This window comes from Motacilla alba, chromosome 2, assembly GCF_015832195.1.
Source record: "Motacilla alba alba isolate MOTALB_02 chromosome 2, Motacilla_alba_V1.0_pri, whole genome shotgun sequence".
In the NCBI taxonomy this organism is placed as follows: Eukaryota; Metazoa; Chordata; class Aves; order Passeriformes; family Motacillidae; genus Motacilla; species Motacilla alba.
The window spans coordinates 51372708-51389618 of NC_052017.1; the positions used below are offsets into that span (position 1 = coordinate 51372708).

The window sequence follows — 16911 nt, forward strand, 5'->3', positions numbered from 1 at the left end:
TAGCAGCCTTGATCGGCTATGACGATCATCCCCTAATGCTATGATTTGCTTTGTTTCCTCAAAAAATTTCATCAGAGCTGGGTGGTGATTTTGTGCAAAAACTCTGTTAGATTTCTTTATCACTATTCTCTTCTTGCCCTGCTTGGTGCCTCCACATCCTAGCAGATATCACCCTAGAGGGTGGTAGAGATGGAGGTGGCGGAGATGTTTGTGTCCCCAGGGGCACCTCAATGGCTCTAGCATGTATTTCAGAGAGGCCTGAAGAAGCAATAACTTGCACTGGCTTTAGACTTCTCAGTCACCAGCATCAAGTGGACCAAAGTGACCTTTGTTTCTTCATGGTAAAGCATTGTGTCATGCCAAATACTGTGAGTAATTCCCATTTGGCCTCGCATCGTTTGCCTATGAGTTGTACATGAATGGTACCAGCAGCAATAAAATCTTGGGTGATACCTGATATGTAACTCCCTTGTCCCTTGCTGGGCATAGTTCTATTCCTAAATGAGATGTGACATGTTTATTGAGGACGAGTTTGTGCTATCAAATTCCTAGTGCCTTGCTGGGTAGCAGCCAGCAAGGGCAGAGGAGGAGTGCACCTGTGGGTGGGAGAGCTGACGCCACCCTGTGTCTCAGGGATTTTGTTGCCCTGTTTTTCTCTCATCCGCTAAAATGTGAAAAGCAGACTCGAGTGGGTGACAGATCCAGTGAAGAGGCTGTGCCCCAAGTGAGTGCCCAGATGTTTCTCCTGCATGTCAAGTTTCACTGGATGATGTTTGAATTTTTCTGTTCACAGCCCAGAAGCTGACTCAGTGGCTGGGCAAACCCTGGCCTGAGTTAGTAGTGAGCAGCTGACTGCACCTACTCTGTTTGTCGCCCTTTCTCATTTGCCCTTCCCAAATCCTATGTATGTTGTCAGTATGTGAATCTAATTTTTTATTATTATTTCTGATTAAACTCAGCTGGGGGGCATGTTGTATTGCAGCAGAATGCTGACTTCTCTGCTCAGCTGTGGCTTGGGATGGCTGGGCAAGAGCTCTTGCAGCCCACAGTAACCTTGGCTTCAGCCAGCTGTCATGCTCGGGCAAGTTTTGTCTTGCTCCGTGATGCTTACCTGGCCTTTTGTCATGCACCAGCCCTGCCTCTCAGGAGCGTGACTACACCATGAACCACCAAATATTGGGCAGGATGGTTCTCAGCACCCTGTGGTGGCTGAGAAACCTCTCAATGTGGCTCTTTGGGGCTGGAAGTAGAAATCCAGTTGTGCAGAGTGAGCTGGGTTCACTTGGCTTGCTGCAAAGGGTCTTCAGTGGCCCCAGATAAGTATGAGTTATTATAAGAAAGCCAAGGGTGTAAGGAAGGATAGGACTTACATGTTTTAGTAATTGGAAAGGTACTTATTTTCTTTTTTTTAACAATACCCACTCAGTATGACTGGTATATTCTTCAGAAAGCAGTGATTCCGCCCTTACTGGAAAATGCCCTTACTGACCCCAGCACCAGGAGCTGAGCTGGGAGCAGCCTCAGCAGTGCTGCCAGAGGCAAGGACAGTGTCATCTCTCCTCTTTGCAATTCACTTGGTGTCTGTGTTGGGAGGCCAGGGTGCTACTTCTTACCTTCTTGCCATCACAGATGACCCCAGTAACTCTTTTCCCTTTAGCTGCCATTAACAAAACCATCAACCCCTAACAGTAAAACGTATCCTTAAAATGTTGCTGTCTTGATTTTTGCATATTTTTTCTGGTGCTGTTTGTGGTGGGGTTTATTTGTTTTTCATGTGACTCAGGTAATCTAGTATTTTTAATTTTTAATGTATGTTCACAATGGAGTTTTTACTAGTGGCTCCTGGAAATTGGCACTTCACTAAGGCATAGTACTTTAATATCAAATATTGTCAGGGATTTTTTATTAGTGGTCACAGAGAAGATTAAACACCTCCTGAATGTGGATAAATACATGTAGACATTTTAATAAAGCGATAGGACACAAGGCTCCATATATTAACAAACAATAACTGCTGTTGGTTATCACATTTGCTCTGGGTAAATGAACTCTGAGTGAGTCATAGCCCTTATTTTCAGCTTGCAAATGATTTTGGATGATGTGGATAAGAAGGCAAAAGGATTTTGCTTTTGGGAGTTTCTGGGTGGTGATGTCAGGCAGTGGGAAAGGAAGCAGTGTTGGCACTGGGATGGGCACAAGGGTGATGGAGAGATGTTCCCTGGCCCGTGCCAACCCACCCAAGCTACAGCTCACAGGTGCACTACTCGCTGCACAGTAAGCTCATGCCTTCTTCACTCCTGGGCTTTGCTTTCCTAAAACAAGACCTTTCTCCTCTTTGCCTTTTTCTCTTAACTATTTTGAGATGCCTTGGTAGAACAGCCTTCTGGTTCACTGTGTTCTGGCTGCTGGTTTGGAAGAAGGCAGATTAAAGAGGTTAGATCTTTAAAGAAAAAGTTGAATCTCAATGGGAAAGCACCAAGTAAAAAAAATAAAACCACAAGGAGTCAAGGTTGAGGATACGTACAGAAAAAACCTTGATTAGCAACAGACAGTGGCTGATCGCAAGGAATGCAGCCCTTATATTGATAATGGGAATATTTGTCTTTCCAGGCTTCTGGCTCTTCAGTACTATGTCCTCGTTCAGACAGGGAGTGGTGGTGATGGTGCACACTGAAAAAATTACCCAATATATGCAAGATCATAATTTCTTCCTCTTGCTTTTGAGATGCTGATTCTCATTTGACCTCCAGAACAGTGTGTTAAGACAGAGTTTCTCCTTTCTGGTGCATTTGTTTCCCTGCATGATTCTGCCCAACTATAAGTGGTACTCAAGTAAGTACATGATAAACTATGGGACAGGTTACATTATAGGCAGCTTTATCACAATTTTTTAACTCACTTGAGCATCTCATTTGAGGAGAAAAACAAAGCTTAAATAGCACTTTCAGATTATATGGTTTTTCTAAGCAGCACTAGGTGCTGTAAACTTCTGTGTGGGGTTTTTTGGAGCATGGAGGGAAAGGCACCAGGACAAGATGCATGTGCTGGGACAGGTAACTGGCCACACATCTCTCCCTCCTCTGACCCCCTTGTGTACTGTGACTACATGACCTGATAATTGCATAAGCAGCCCTGTGTGATAGCCTCCATTTCTCCCAGCACTTAAACCAAGGTCCTAAGAGCTCTGCAAAAATGAGTAATATTTAATTTCAATGGTGAAGACAGATGCTCTCACTTTCATCCAGGAGAGGATGTAGTCCCAGATGCCTTCTGTGGGGATAAGAGTGGTCACACAGGCTGTGTACTGCAGGAAGATAGGACTGCCAAAAAAGTTGTTTTGACTGCAGTAGAGAAAATAAATGTGAAAACCATTAAGGAAATATGAGAAAGAATTCAAAAGTGTGGCACTCTTTGAGGATAATTTCATACTGGAAGGACCATTTAATCAAAACTCCAGATCAAGCAATTATCAAAGTTTGTAAAGTTACTCTCCTTTCTGCCGTGACTTCCCTGCTACAAGATATGTGCTCATTCAGTTTTGATTTCAAGGGAGTTTTATAGTGAGTGCTCCTTGGCAATAAGACAAGCATATAAAGTCCAGTTTTTCCTCTTGCTAATAACTTTAAAAAGTGTGATGAATTTGGACTTAATTACCTAGATTGTCTTTAAAGTGTTCTTTCTTGGTGCTGCCCTTGAGAGAGATGTAGATCTGGAATAATTTTGTCCCAGTCAGTGTCACTACTTCTGTTTTGATGTAGATGTAACTGAGAGCAAAATCTGATCTTCCCTGAGAAAGCCATCATCTACTAGTTTAAAGGAAGAGTGAAAGCTCAGTGAGTTATGGAGAATATTCTTAAAGCTCTGCTGTGTAAATCTCACAAATTTGCTTTATTAAGAGGAAAGACAGAGCTAATTCAGTTTTTTAAAAAGACTTTTTATTTTGCTTTTTTTTTCAGTTCATAGAATTTGATATGGATTTTCAGAAAGTACACCAAAAGAAGTTTGAATTCTGTCAAATCTGGGGTGTATGGTTCATTTCATGAATGTATATGGGCTTTCATCCTTCCTCAGGGGGGAGAATGTCTTCAAATGCACATTTTTTCACATTCCCCTTCTAGGGCAGCTTGATCCCTCAGATAAATCACTACTCACTGTTTATGTTATCACCGTGGAAAAGTTTGTGAAATCACAGATTTGGCAGCATGGTTTCACAAACATCCTTGAATAGGAGAACACCGTCTGGGAAAAGTGAAATGTTTTATTACAATTTGAGCTCTCAGATTTAGATGTCTGCACTATCTGCTGAAAAACCTCCTCCCCTAGCCAAGAAAGATGGGAGTTGGACTGATCTGCCAACATTTATGGTATCATCTAATGGCCTCTTTTGCATTTTTTTTATTTCAGCCTCAGCCTGGGCTAATTTTGGCACCATTAATACAAAATTTGGGTTTGCCTGCTTTAGTTTCTAGTGATTTTTTTAAACTTCAGGAGACAAGACTTATTCACATGTGAAAGTGGTGTCTCAAATCAGTAAGACTGTGTTACAGGTATAAACCCTGTGGGTCTGTCCCACAGGGACACAGTGAAGGGGACAGAATCCATCACCCTAGGTATCAGAGCAAGAGGAGATGCCAGCGAGTGATTAGCAAAGGATGCAGGAGTAGTTGGTAGGATGCAACATCCATTGCTCTCCTGAAATATTTTATTACTTGCTGCTCAGAAACAGACAGTAGGAAAGAAAAACCCCAAAATTTGTCAGTAGCATTGCAGTGAATTTTAAAATGTTTTTGTCAGCACGCCTAGAAAACAGCTTTTTTTTTCTCCCTCCAATCTGAAACTAGTTCCCAAACCACTCTGTAAATAATACCTTTTAAAAAATCCATAATAAACAGAAAGTTACAGTTCTGGTATTCTACTTATGTGCCCCTAATTTTCAATCAGCAATAATGAACGAAGTAGTGCATGTAGAAATAAAGTCTTATTGCTCCACATGACCTCTCTGACCTTGCCTGAGACAACATTTGCATTTGGCTTACTGGATAAGTTTTGCTTTTCTGATTAATATTTGTTCTGTTTGGAAAAAAGTCCATCAGGTTAATTGTGGTTAATAGTTAGCCAAAAAGTAACAGGTAAGTAAACAGAGCTTTACAAACAAGGTGTGCAGGAAGTAGCAGAGTGTTTTCTGAGGCATCACAGACAGATAATTTATCAGGTACAGCTCATAGAGCTTCAGCAACACAGATATGACTGTCTGAGTTTGTTTTTTTTCCAATTATATTTCCCTTAAAAATTAACTTAGATTCAAAAGACCAGCCTTCCTTATTTCTCTCCAAAGGGCATGAATGCTAGAAACTTACATTAGTTATGAAGAAAATGAATCAGAGGTTAGCTCCAAGTTACATCACGTTGACTTTTGCCACCATGAAAGCCCTGTATGGTACTGAAGACAGACAGGATGTTTACATGTACATGTAAAAGGTATATGGCCAAAAGAGATCTGCAGGAAAGTAATTCTTAATGGAATTTCACAATCTTAAATCTTCATTGAGAGAAATGTATCATCTCCACTTTTCCAATCATTCTGCAGTCACAGCATACCCAGCTCAAACTCTTATTATGTATAGTTTAAAAAGAGTGATAAACACTTTACTTTAAAAGTAAGCAATATAATCTGTCATCAAGGAATCATGATTCTACATGTCTGTGCAATAAAATGAGGCCCCCATGTTTTCAAGAAGTGAGGAAAGCCACATGGCTATAGAAACTTTAGAACCTTTATTCTGCCTTTGAGATCATGCTCACCTTCAGAAAGTGCTTTGAAGGAAAAGAAAATTATGGTAAATGAAGTAAATGGAAAATAGTCTAAAGCTTTAGTTGTGTTAGCAAAGATCAGTTCTACCAGGTTGTCTTTCTTGGTGAGATTGGTTGGGTTCTTGCTTTTGTTCCATTTTGTGGAGATAATTACTAGCCTGAACTTCAGTAACCCAAGTAATGAAATGAAGTTACTACATAACTTGAAGGAGGTGAAGTTCAATAGCAGAGTTTAAGCTTGGATAGAGAGTTGATTAAAGATAGACTCTTTAGGCTCTTTTTATTGTCTATTCTTTAGACAATAGATTGTATCAGGAAAGCTCTGGAGACAGATATCTACTGGGTATCCTTAAGAATTGTTCTTGGGATGTGTCTAATTAAATATTTTCATTAAAGATCTTTGCATAGGTGTTTCTCACAGTGATGTTTCACAATGGAGAGCTGAAGAGGAAGGTTTGAGTGGCATTTGAGTAGAATTGGAGTATGCTAAGAAATTGAATAAAAAATAAAATTGTGCAGAATGCAAAAGTACATACTTCCTCTTTTTCAATCTGGAAGAATGGGCGAGCTCAAGTGTATACCCAGAAAATAAGGATACACTGTGCAGAAAGTCCCAGTAGTGATAAAGCATTAATATCATTTACAATAGACTGCTAAGTCCTTGGCAGGAACACTGTATATAATTCTGGTCCCCAGTTTATGGAATATGGATATTAACTGGATGGATGTAATAAAATGAAAACCAGGGAAATATGCTGGTTTATGAGACAGGGCTAAGAGAATTGAATGAATCAAAATAAACTGTAATGGTATATGCATTGGAAAAGACAATATCAGACTGGGAAGAAGCTACCTTAATGGAAAGAACAATGCTAGCTAGCACAACTTATACAAATAGTCTGAATAGTAAAGCCTGAGTTTAGGCTGAACATTTAGAAGCAAATTTCATAAATATCAGAGGGATGAAGGTCTGGAGGCACAGAGGGCCCTGTTGCCTCCCAGGGCTCCATGTGTTTCCAGAGGGCTGTGGCATGGCACACATTGAATTGAACATGAGCATTAAACAGGGAACCTGTAGAAACATCACATGACCCTATAGGTTCTAATGGATAAGAAATCTGCTTATAGCTGTCACTGGTGTCATTCATTCCTATTACTTTCCTGGTTGTTTGTAAATTAATAAATCACAGGCAAGTTAGGTCTTGTTACAACCCAGATGTTTGTAGAGAAATTTGATTTATGCGGTGTCTCTATTGAAATCTTAAACTGTCTGCAAATAAAGGGACATTGTAGCCTATGCAGTGAGGACGAATAGCTGTTGGTTTGCTTATCTGTGCCTGCTGACGGCAGAGGATCGAGTGACAGCTCACACCAGTGAGTCCTTCGAAAGCAGCTGTGTCTGGTTCTTCCCCTTCCTGGGCATGAGTGACTCAGCAGCACCCAGCTGTTAGGAATGGTGTGACATGGGTTTTCTGCCCATGCAGAGGCAGGGTTTGAGCCCATCTGGCAGGCAACTGGTAGGGCTTGGGTGAGAGTGCAGCACAGCTGGGCTCGCTGCTTGTTTGTCCCCTGGCTGGCATACTGGTGCTGATCTGTCCCCGCGTTGGCAGTGCTCTGCATATAATGTAATTATTACAGTCCTCTTCCAGGAGGGGAAATACCTCAGGAGATGTCCATGACCTCCTAAAGTACACATTCATGAAGGCACTTGGTTCTAAGGTAAGGTGGTCAGAGGAAGTGTCCATTTTTTAAATCCCAGTGAGTGAATCACTTTGAGAAATACCTCAGAGTTCAGGAATATTGGTAAGATTGCGAAATCAAAATACTTCCTGCAATTAGAAGGCACTCAGAAAGCATATGTTATATGTCAAAGCCATAACTTTTGACCTCTTATCCCTCTTGAGCAGGAGATTCCCAGGCTATTAAATCGTCTTTATTGCTCTGTCATGTATTTGTAGCACGTGTTCAGTAGTAAATATCTTATCTCATAACAGACCTAAATAAAAAACTGTGCTTTGCTTAAAAAAAAAAAAAAAAGGGAAAAAATCCCAACAAATACTAACCAACAAACAAAAGAAAAAAAAAAACCAAACAAAAACCCCAAACAACCAAACAAAAACCTTTTCTATTTTCTTAATCAAGACAGGAGCATGACCCTAGATGAAAAAACTCTGGCTGAAGAATTCAGAACTTTGTTTTGAGTCATAGTATTGTGCCACAGAGGATAAAGTACATTTTTAAGTCACTGATAAATATGCTGACTACTTTTATTTAGGGACACACTGTTACATGATAGTGCTGAGAAATAATTAATGCACTAACTTGAGCAGTTGTCATTGCAGAACATAATGCTCCACATCCCCACATAACTCCCCCACCCCCACCCTTTTTCTCCAACCAATTGTTGAACAAGGAAAGAAATTTTTCACATCATAGCAGGGAAATAGTTACAGTGTCTGGGTTATGTGATGATAAACTCTGGTGGAAATTGAAACAGGATTGTTTTTCACTCACAGTCAACTCTCTGTTAGTATCATACATATCTATAAAATGTACCGAGTCTCTGTTCTCTGAAGCACTCAAGAGCACTTCCGAGCTCACTGTGTCTTCAGCTTTGGGATATTCATTGCACAATTAGAAGGGTATTTATTCATCTGAACAAAAAACTTATTTGCTCTGCTTCAATTAAAGCTGATGACTTACATTCCTTGAAAATAAGTGAGGAAGAAATGGCAGTGCCTGCATAGAGATATTCCTGTAAGCATTTGCAAGATTGAAAGTGTTTTCTTGTTAAGGGGTCTGTGCATACGCACACGAGACTTTATGGGAGACAGTGGTAGGCATTGTTCATGATCAGGCAGAGATTGGAAATTGGTGTGTAATACTCTTACCACCCCTCTCCTGCAGTTCAGTCTGACCTCTAAGTACTCCAGGTAGATTTATAGTGGCATCAAGCATCAAGAGGCCATGTTATATATATATATATATATATATATATATATATATATATATATATATATAAAAATATATATATACATACATATATATATACATATATATGTTATATATGAGTGTGTGTGAATATACAGTGCTGGGGGGTGCAGGGGGTCAGGCAGTGGTAGGAAGTGCTTTAAAGGAGTTCTCAGTTTATGCATACCAGTGGTTTCTAGCTTTGCTCAATATGCAAGCACCTCCAGTAGTTCTAAGGGGGGTCGGGTACAGATCTCTCTAGCAAGTGTAAGCCTGATTTTCATTATTTAGCTTTCACAGGCATGAAAATAGTCCAGGGTCTCCCAGGGTGGTGTTGAGCACAAATTGAAAATCTCTGGTTGAGGAAGCACATAAAATGATGCCTTAGAATGAATGAGATAATCCACTTTTGCAGTAGTAACCACAGAGATCTAATAGCATCTCTTTCCTAAAAGCAGTCAAAAAATAAGTTTTCAGTGCCCTGTCTGAGAGATGTGCACATTTTGTCATTTCTTCTGAACTCCTGTTGCTTCTCCATAAGTTTTTGCATAATGGGCACAGTGAAATGCTTTCCAACAAGAGACAGCCTTCCAGTTCTGTGGTATAGGGTTTGATTACTTACGGTCAAATTTGAATCTAAAAAATTGCTTGAAACCAAAAAGAATGGGATAAGGCTTTAAGGCAGAATTTTCAAAAGCAGCAATATCACCATCAGGGCTTCAGCAGCTTCATCTTTACATGGTCACTGATCTAGGCCAATGCAGATTTTCCGCTTGATGAATTTTGTATTCCAGAAGCGTAAAATTTATTTTCCTTTCCTGATGGAAAGCCAAATTTTAAATAAATGCCCTTAAATGGAAAAAGAAGGACAAACAGTTTTGCATGCTTGAAGGCATATGTTATTAGGAGCAGGTAAGAATATGTTTGGTGTTCATGAGCATCCCCACATTTTTGGGTAGGATTAATTCCTCACAAAAGTGCAACCTTAATCTGGAGGTTTCAGAAGGCCAGTATTTTGCTGTGTTCCAGCATCTGGCAGAGCACATCAGTCACATCCTGTGAGATGCAGTTACAAGGGTTGTGGGACTCCTCCTTGGAACAATGGACTCCAACATGCAGAGGGAAAAGCAACACCCTAACCCACCACATTTGAGTTACTCTGAGACCTACATTTTCTTCCCTGAGTTGTGTTAGTAGCACGTTATCTGGAATAGATGCATACTGCCAGAGCTTTTTCCCACAAGTATAAACGGCATTGCCATTTATTGGGAGAGTTCAGTAAAGCATAGCAAAAACTTTCCATAGACAGTTTTGAGACTTTTAATGGAAACTTATTTTGGCAAAGCTCTGAAAGAACTCAGTAATTTCATTTATGAGATCCAAGAGCTAAAAAACACAACCCCCTTCTATCGGGCACTGTCTTGTAAAAGCAAACCTGGTGACAGCAGAGACATCCTGTGGCTGTATAACACAGCCAGATCAGAAGCTCCATTTTCCCAAGGGATTGCTTAACTCCTGTACCAGAGCCTTTGGGGAGCTTGTAAGCTGAATGCGGCTGTAATGCATCTACCAGCAGCTGTTTTCTGTCTCTTCTAAGCCCATTTTTCTTTTTTTTTTTTCTTTTACCATTATTTTTAACATCATTTTGCATTCTGCTTAAAAGTGATGATACTGCTCCAAGGTACTGCAGCCTGGTGCAACTAAATGAAGTCAATGCCCTAATGCAACACTGATATCAACACAGTGATGTTGCATTTGGGGCAAAATGGGGGCACTTAATCCTTCAGAATGTTCCTTCATGGAGGCATAGTAGGTCTTGAAAACTTTACTTCTTAGTGGCAAAACTTCCATCTTTGTTTGAGTAGTGCTGATCCCTCTTAAAGAGAGGATTTTCAACAGCCAGTGCTGATGGCCACCTCCCACTGGCATGCTGTATGTTTTACATGCCAAACTCCTATTCCTACTTTGGAAAATCTGTCTTAATCTTTTGAAGTTTTGTAATGCAGACCTTTAGTTCTAGTATTGAGAACAGGATTGTTCTGCTTTAGTTTTCCAAGACTGGCCATATGGTCCAATGTAGTACTACACAGTCTCGCATTCAACACTGCAAAATTCATTTCCTAGCCCATGGAAGAAATCATTTTATTTGTTCATTATGAGTATTTGTTTCCACATTTTGGGTGGTGAGGACGAAGGCAACACAGAGCTGCTAAAACACGAAGCTGCTAACACACAAAGCTGCTCTGTTCTCTGGGGCTGGTAGCATTTCATCGCTTGCAGTGAGGCAGTTTACTGGGCTCACAAGAGCTGCTGCAGCTCCTCCATGAAGTGATAGATAGATAGTGATTGAAGACTGGCAAATGCATCAAAGGCAGCCAAACAGACCTATGGCTTTAAAAACCTGGTAGGTGTCATTTTTCCCAGATAAGGTGGCTCTGGTTTTAGTAAGGCTTATCAGAAGATATTTCTCAAGGCAGGGAGCAGCTTTGCAGTGGAGCGGGAGAGTTGGCTGTGTGATGTGTCATTTGCGCAGAAGGTGACCATTTTGCAATTTTGGAAAATTTCTGGGATGCAACGGCCAAGGCCAAATCTTTCTGAAGTTAATGTCATTTTCTGGAAAACAAAGTTTGATGGGTTTTTTTAGGCTTTTTTTTTCAGCTGAGGTACATAAATGCCTACCTCACAGAATTTTTTCCCCTCGTAGTTTTAGTACTCCATAAAAGTCTTTGGAAGATTCAAGCATGCAAATTCTTGGAGTGATGGATCTCAAATCTTAACATTGTTTGCCTCTAATATCTTCTGAGATTGCTACTCCAGAAATCCTTCCTTTCATTGAATTTCCACCAAAGATACGGGCTGGAGAAAAATGTGGCATCTCCAAGCAATGTACCAGAAATATATTAGAATGTGATTTAAATTGTCTTACTGTTCAAGAAACTTCTTCCCACAAAAAGCTGAAGTCAAGGAAGTGGGTTTCTTAGGCAGGTGCCTAAGAAGGTATTTTGGAAGGTGTAAGGCATCCTAGCAGCACTGGAGTAACAAACACGTACATGGTGCCTGCGCTTGGTGGATGAGCAGGGCCAATCCTCCTGCAACACCTCCAAGATGCCCCACAGCAGTGATGCTGGTGCCGGAGCTTGCACTGGGATGTTCCAAGCTCTGTTTCCCTTTGTTTTCTTCCAGGAAACAAAGCCAGAGACCCATGTACAGCAGCGAGTTTCCAAATTGTAATATAGTAAATGGTAAAAGATGATTATTTGTAGTCAGAGTGGAAAAAAAACCAGCCCAAACCAAATGGATGACAAAAATTCCTCCATTCATCAAAACTCTTGAGTGCAATCTTTTGTAGAAGGAACATTGCAGAAGCAGAGGAGCAGATGGGAACAGGAGCAAGTGAGATCAGTTCTACAGTCAGTCGTCTCTGGTTTTCATGTCTCTTCATGCATTTTGCTGCACTAGTAAAAAGTTTCTGGCATTTTTTTTCTCCCTCAAGACACTTCTGACAAAGATAAGCACAGTCCAACCGTCTGCTGCCGATAACATTTTCACATTCTGTGCTGGCGTTTAGGTTGTAGCTGATTTACCAGCTTTTTGTATGCAAGGGGACATTTATTCCCCACATTCACTGAACTGATGGGACAGTTTCTTTCTGGAAGATTTTTCTGTGGGGGTGGAATGTGTTAAAGCAGGTTTGTGTCATTTATGGAAGGGCAGATTTTCTTTTAATCCTTATCTGCATGTCATCTTCTAGATTTTCATATTTGCATGTGGGTGGTGACAAGTTTGATAAAGCTGTGCATTGTTTTTCCTGCCTTGTTGCTTGGAAAAGGTCCTCGAGAAAGACCGTCCCTCAAACATTAGGGACAAATGAGTTGCAGAACAATATTTAGCAGCTGCAGTCATCTTTATTATGATTTGAAACTGTTCACAATTAAACAGCCACTAATTCTGAGTTTATATGAAATAATAATTTGACCTAAAAAGACACACAGTTTAATGCAAGGCACAGCATTTTGATAAATGTGAGGTTTTGTTCTTTTCAGAGAAAAAAGTTTCACCTACCCATTTTCAATATTTGTTTTATTAGTATTTTCAAAGACAATTTTTTTTTTTTAAAAACCCCACAAACAAACAAACCTCAGAAGTTTTTTCTCTGTGACCTGCATGAATGGACATTATGATCATAGAAGTCTAAGAGTGTTAGCAGGGCTTTATCCAGTATTACATTATATTTCTGGAGTTCAGATGGCAGTTTTTCTGGGCTCCGTACTAAGCCATGGAGCTTTTGCTTTGCTGAAAAGGGTGAAAGGACATGAGGAAGGAACCGTGCAAATCACGAGATAGAGACGGAACTTCTTTGGAGTTTGAACAGCATGAAACATACTGTAATCATGCATTTCAAATACCTTTTATAGTGTTCAGACCTGTTTACAGGTCTTCACAGAACTAAACTCTGGCATTAAATGTGCCTGAGATTCCCTATTGTTAAGTAAGACCAGCTCTAAAAGCAGTCCACTTGCTATAACTTGCAACATTTAGAGTAACAACGACTGAATTCAATGTTTTTTCTTCCCAGACTTTTGAAGATAAATTGTTCTTCATCTTCAAAACTTACCCAGGTGCTGTTAAAGCATTTTGTGGCTTTTTAGCTGGGCTTTCAAAATGTAATTGTAGTTCTCCTCCTTCCAGAATAAAGGGTGGTAGAAAGTCTATTTACCTCATTTATTAAATTTCACACAGTTAAATTAAGTGAAATAAGTGCTTGATTCAGATCCCATTCATTTCAATAGCAGTTTTTCCACTGAGTTTTAGTCAAGGTTTAAATGAAGATCAGAAGATGATCCTCATTTGCATCTAATATGCTCTTCTGCTATGCCTTTTAAACTTAAATATTACCAGAGGCTCTTCAAACCCAGCAGCGTGTATTAACTTGCTTGCTTGTCAACATGCACAAATATCCAAATTTCGTCTGGAAGCCCTAGAGTAATTGTTAGCATTTATTCCCATGAATGCACAGTTGTTGAAAACAAACTTTTAAAGCTTTTTATCAGCTCGCATTTGTTCTTTGTAGTCAGTTGACAGGACATTTGATACAGTAGTGACTTAACAGTACCTTTTATTGTTTGAAGCAGTAAATGCTGTTTATCTTAGTCCTGTCTGCAGTTTTTGCCTTGTTTTAGTCTTGCTTGAGAAGGTGACTTCATTCTCAAGAGACAAGATGTCCCGTAGGGAACTTTGAGGCATAGATCTTCCTGTAGCTTTCCAGCTTGACTCCATAGGAGGATGGAACTTACTGTAGACCAGCTTGGGAGGAAGCGTTGGGACTGATGCAGCTGCGCTGGCCCGGAGGCTCGGTGCAGCATTCAGCATGAGTGCTGGCAGCACTTCCCGTGTCCTCAGTGGGCAGAACCACACACAGAAGTGGTTGGGGTTATCATGGAGGTGGGCAAGTGTAGTTCAAGGCAGCAGATGAAGCTTGTGTGGTTGCTGTTGTGTTTCAGCAGTAATCCACATATGTTGCATCTCTAGAGATGTCCGTCTGCTTATCTGGGAGAGCTACAGATATATATATATAAAATATATATGTTTGTGTGTGTGTATGTGTAATCATATATTTATTGGTGAAAAAAAAGAAGGATGTCTTGTATTTGTAATAGCAAGCTTTTAGTGTTCTACTTGGAATCAGCTGCAAGTGGTTTCTCTTGTTCTTTTTGAGCCAGTGTGTGAGCGCTCACATGGAATTGACACCTCAGGGGATTCAGAAATACGTGCATGAGAACTACAGCTTACTTCAACATTAGACTTGATTTAATATAAATAAAGAAAAACATATGACTTTTTTCATCAGAAGGCACAAATTGAAATATGCAATTGCAGTGTCTCAAGAAATCCCACATGCTAAAATGTTCACAGCACAGTTTAATGCCTTTAACTCTCTTTTCTCAAGTTAACTCATTTTGAAACAATTTTAAACAATTCAGTGCTGATGTAACTAGCAACTGATCCCATATTTTCATGGCCACACGTCTTCAGTTTCTTTTTATTGTGCTATAAAATCCTGCTGCTTCATACATGTTGCCAGAACAAACAACAATGAAGAATATAGGGTTTTTAGAACCATGGAACACATTGTCATCCACTTGTTTTCCCAAATATCTTGGTGTAGATCTTAAGGTGCCACAGCCCTGCCAGATATGTGCCACCAGATTCAATGCCCATTTTTGGAGGTCTTTTGGCTGCTTGCTATTGTGCTCTATGCAGACTGTTTGCACCACTTGCAGCACACAGCAATACAGACTTCACAGTGGATGCCAGGAGAACCATTCCATTTCTGTGAGCCATTTCCCAGGGCCTGAACTTCACATGAATGGAGCTGTGTGACAATCTTTCTCACACTCCAGAGTTCTGCCCAGCGGATGCACACAGTTTTTTTTGCAATGAACATAGTAGATGTGCTGGTATATGAAGCTGGAGGGTATGGAGACTGCAGCCATGGACTTCTGGCCAGGGCCTGTGCTACCTGATAGACAGTCCAATCCTTGGGGGAAACAAGCCACTGTAGTGCACAGAGCTGCTGGGACTGATGCCAGAGTCTATTGCCCCTTGCACGGTCTTGTTTGGGTACACACAGTGCAGTGTAAGGCAAACTTGCTTTGGTCAGTATGTGGATTTCTTCTAAAACACAGGCATGGGCAATGCTTTCTCTTGGGGGACCCTGAGTAAGTGGGATGGTAGAACCTCCATTCAGTATAACCGATATACCATCAACTCTGCCCTTCCCCCATTCCTTAATTTCCTCTTCAGTGGTTCCCAAAGTCTCATTCCTTTCCATAGCACTCAGCGGTGTTTCCCTGTGCTGTACTCCACTTGACTGTCTAAGCTGCAGTTGGCATTTTGTCTGCAAGAGCCCCATTTTGCACACTATAGCATCCAGCTTCAGTTGCTCTGTTGTATGTAGTCTAAAAATGCGTCTAAAAATGGCCAGCTAGGGCATGAACTCATCATTTTGCCTGTCCTGATACCGATATATTTGTAGAGCCAAGCTGATCACCCTGCTCTGTTGGGCTCCCATGGGAAAACTTCTTGGGGGCACTTTAGAGTCCTTGCTGACTTCACATAGCACAGTCAGTATGGCTTGAGTTTCTCTAAATATGGTTAAAGGGGGGGGAGGGGCCTCTGTGGTTTTCTGTACAAAATTTTTAAGTGTTGTGTCTAATATTTATAAACTATTCATTTATAAACTACTCATTATTTAAGTTCACTGGTTACTGCACTTGTAATAGACCTGGCCTTTTAACCTTGAGCAGTAGCTCAAAAGAGAAAGCCTCATGCAAGCTCTTAGTTACCTTTGTAGCAGCCTCTCCAAAGGGTGTGAGTGGGAAGAGCATCCCAACAGCAGCACCCCAGCTGCTGGGGAGGACTTCTTGGGGAGCTTGACTTTCCAGCCATCATTCTCAATAAATAGCCTGCATAAGTCAAGGCAAAATCCTAGTGCACTAATCACTGGCCATGTGTCAGGGGCATGGGCTGAAATGTAGCTTGGTGAAGCCTGAGGGGAGCATCCTGGTACTACTGGGAGTGGCAGCTGCCCCAGGTGGCAGCTGCTTTGCAGGGAGAGGAGAGCCCTCCAGTGCAGAGGCCACCACCCTCAACCACCCTCAGGGCCTGCTGGGGCACCACCAGGGATTAATGCGAGTGCCTGCCTCCCTTCCTTCATCATTTTGCCTCTGATGGACCCAGTGGATCCTGGTTTCTCCCTCTGGTCACCTCATTCCCAAGTCTTTTTCAGGGCAACTGCATCCCAGGACCCCATCTTCTGCCTACTATGTGTTCTGCAGTCTTTGAAGTAACTCCTTGCCTTTGGCTATAGTTCATGTAATAGTCCCTGTTGTTCAGGGAGCTTATTTTCCTAAATTATCCAAACCAGCCTGTGCAGGTCATCTGTCCCTCCTTGATATTTAGAACTCCAGCAATGCTTGTGTCATCTGCAGGAATCCTCAGCAATGATTTGAAGTCTTCTTAGAGATCACTGACAAAACCACATGAAGAAAACTGAGCTAAACTCAGGTTATCTTTCAGTACCTCAGTGGAAATACCCTCTCTCAAAATTCCCATCTATTATTCACCTTT

The 16911-nt window shown here is 41.0% G+C and overlaps 1 protein-coding gene across 3 annotated transcripts in view; it reads left to right on the top strand.

Annotated features, from left to right (window-relative positions):
• The window catches only part of EGFR (epidermal growth factor receptor), a 158194-nt gene that overhangs the window by 85230 nt on the left and 56053 nt on the right, over window positions 1-16911 (top strand). Inside the window, exon 1 of one of the 3 annotated variants that reach the window (XM_038128770.1) lies at window positions 7868-8568. The exons of the other annotated variants lie outside the window; for them this stretch is intronic. The gene's annotated coding sequence lies outside the window, so the exon portion shown is untranslated. Of the gene's footprint in view, window positions 1-7867; window positions 8569-16911 lie in introns of those variants that run through there. 3 annotated transcript variants of the gene reach the window in all.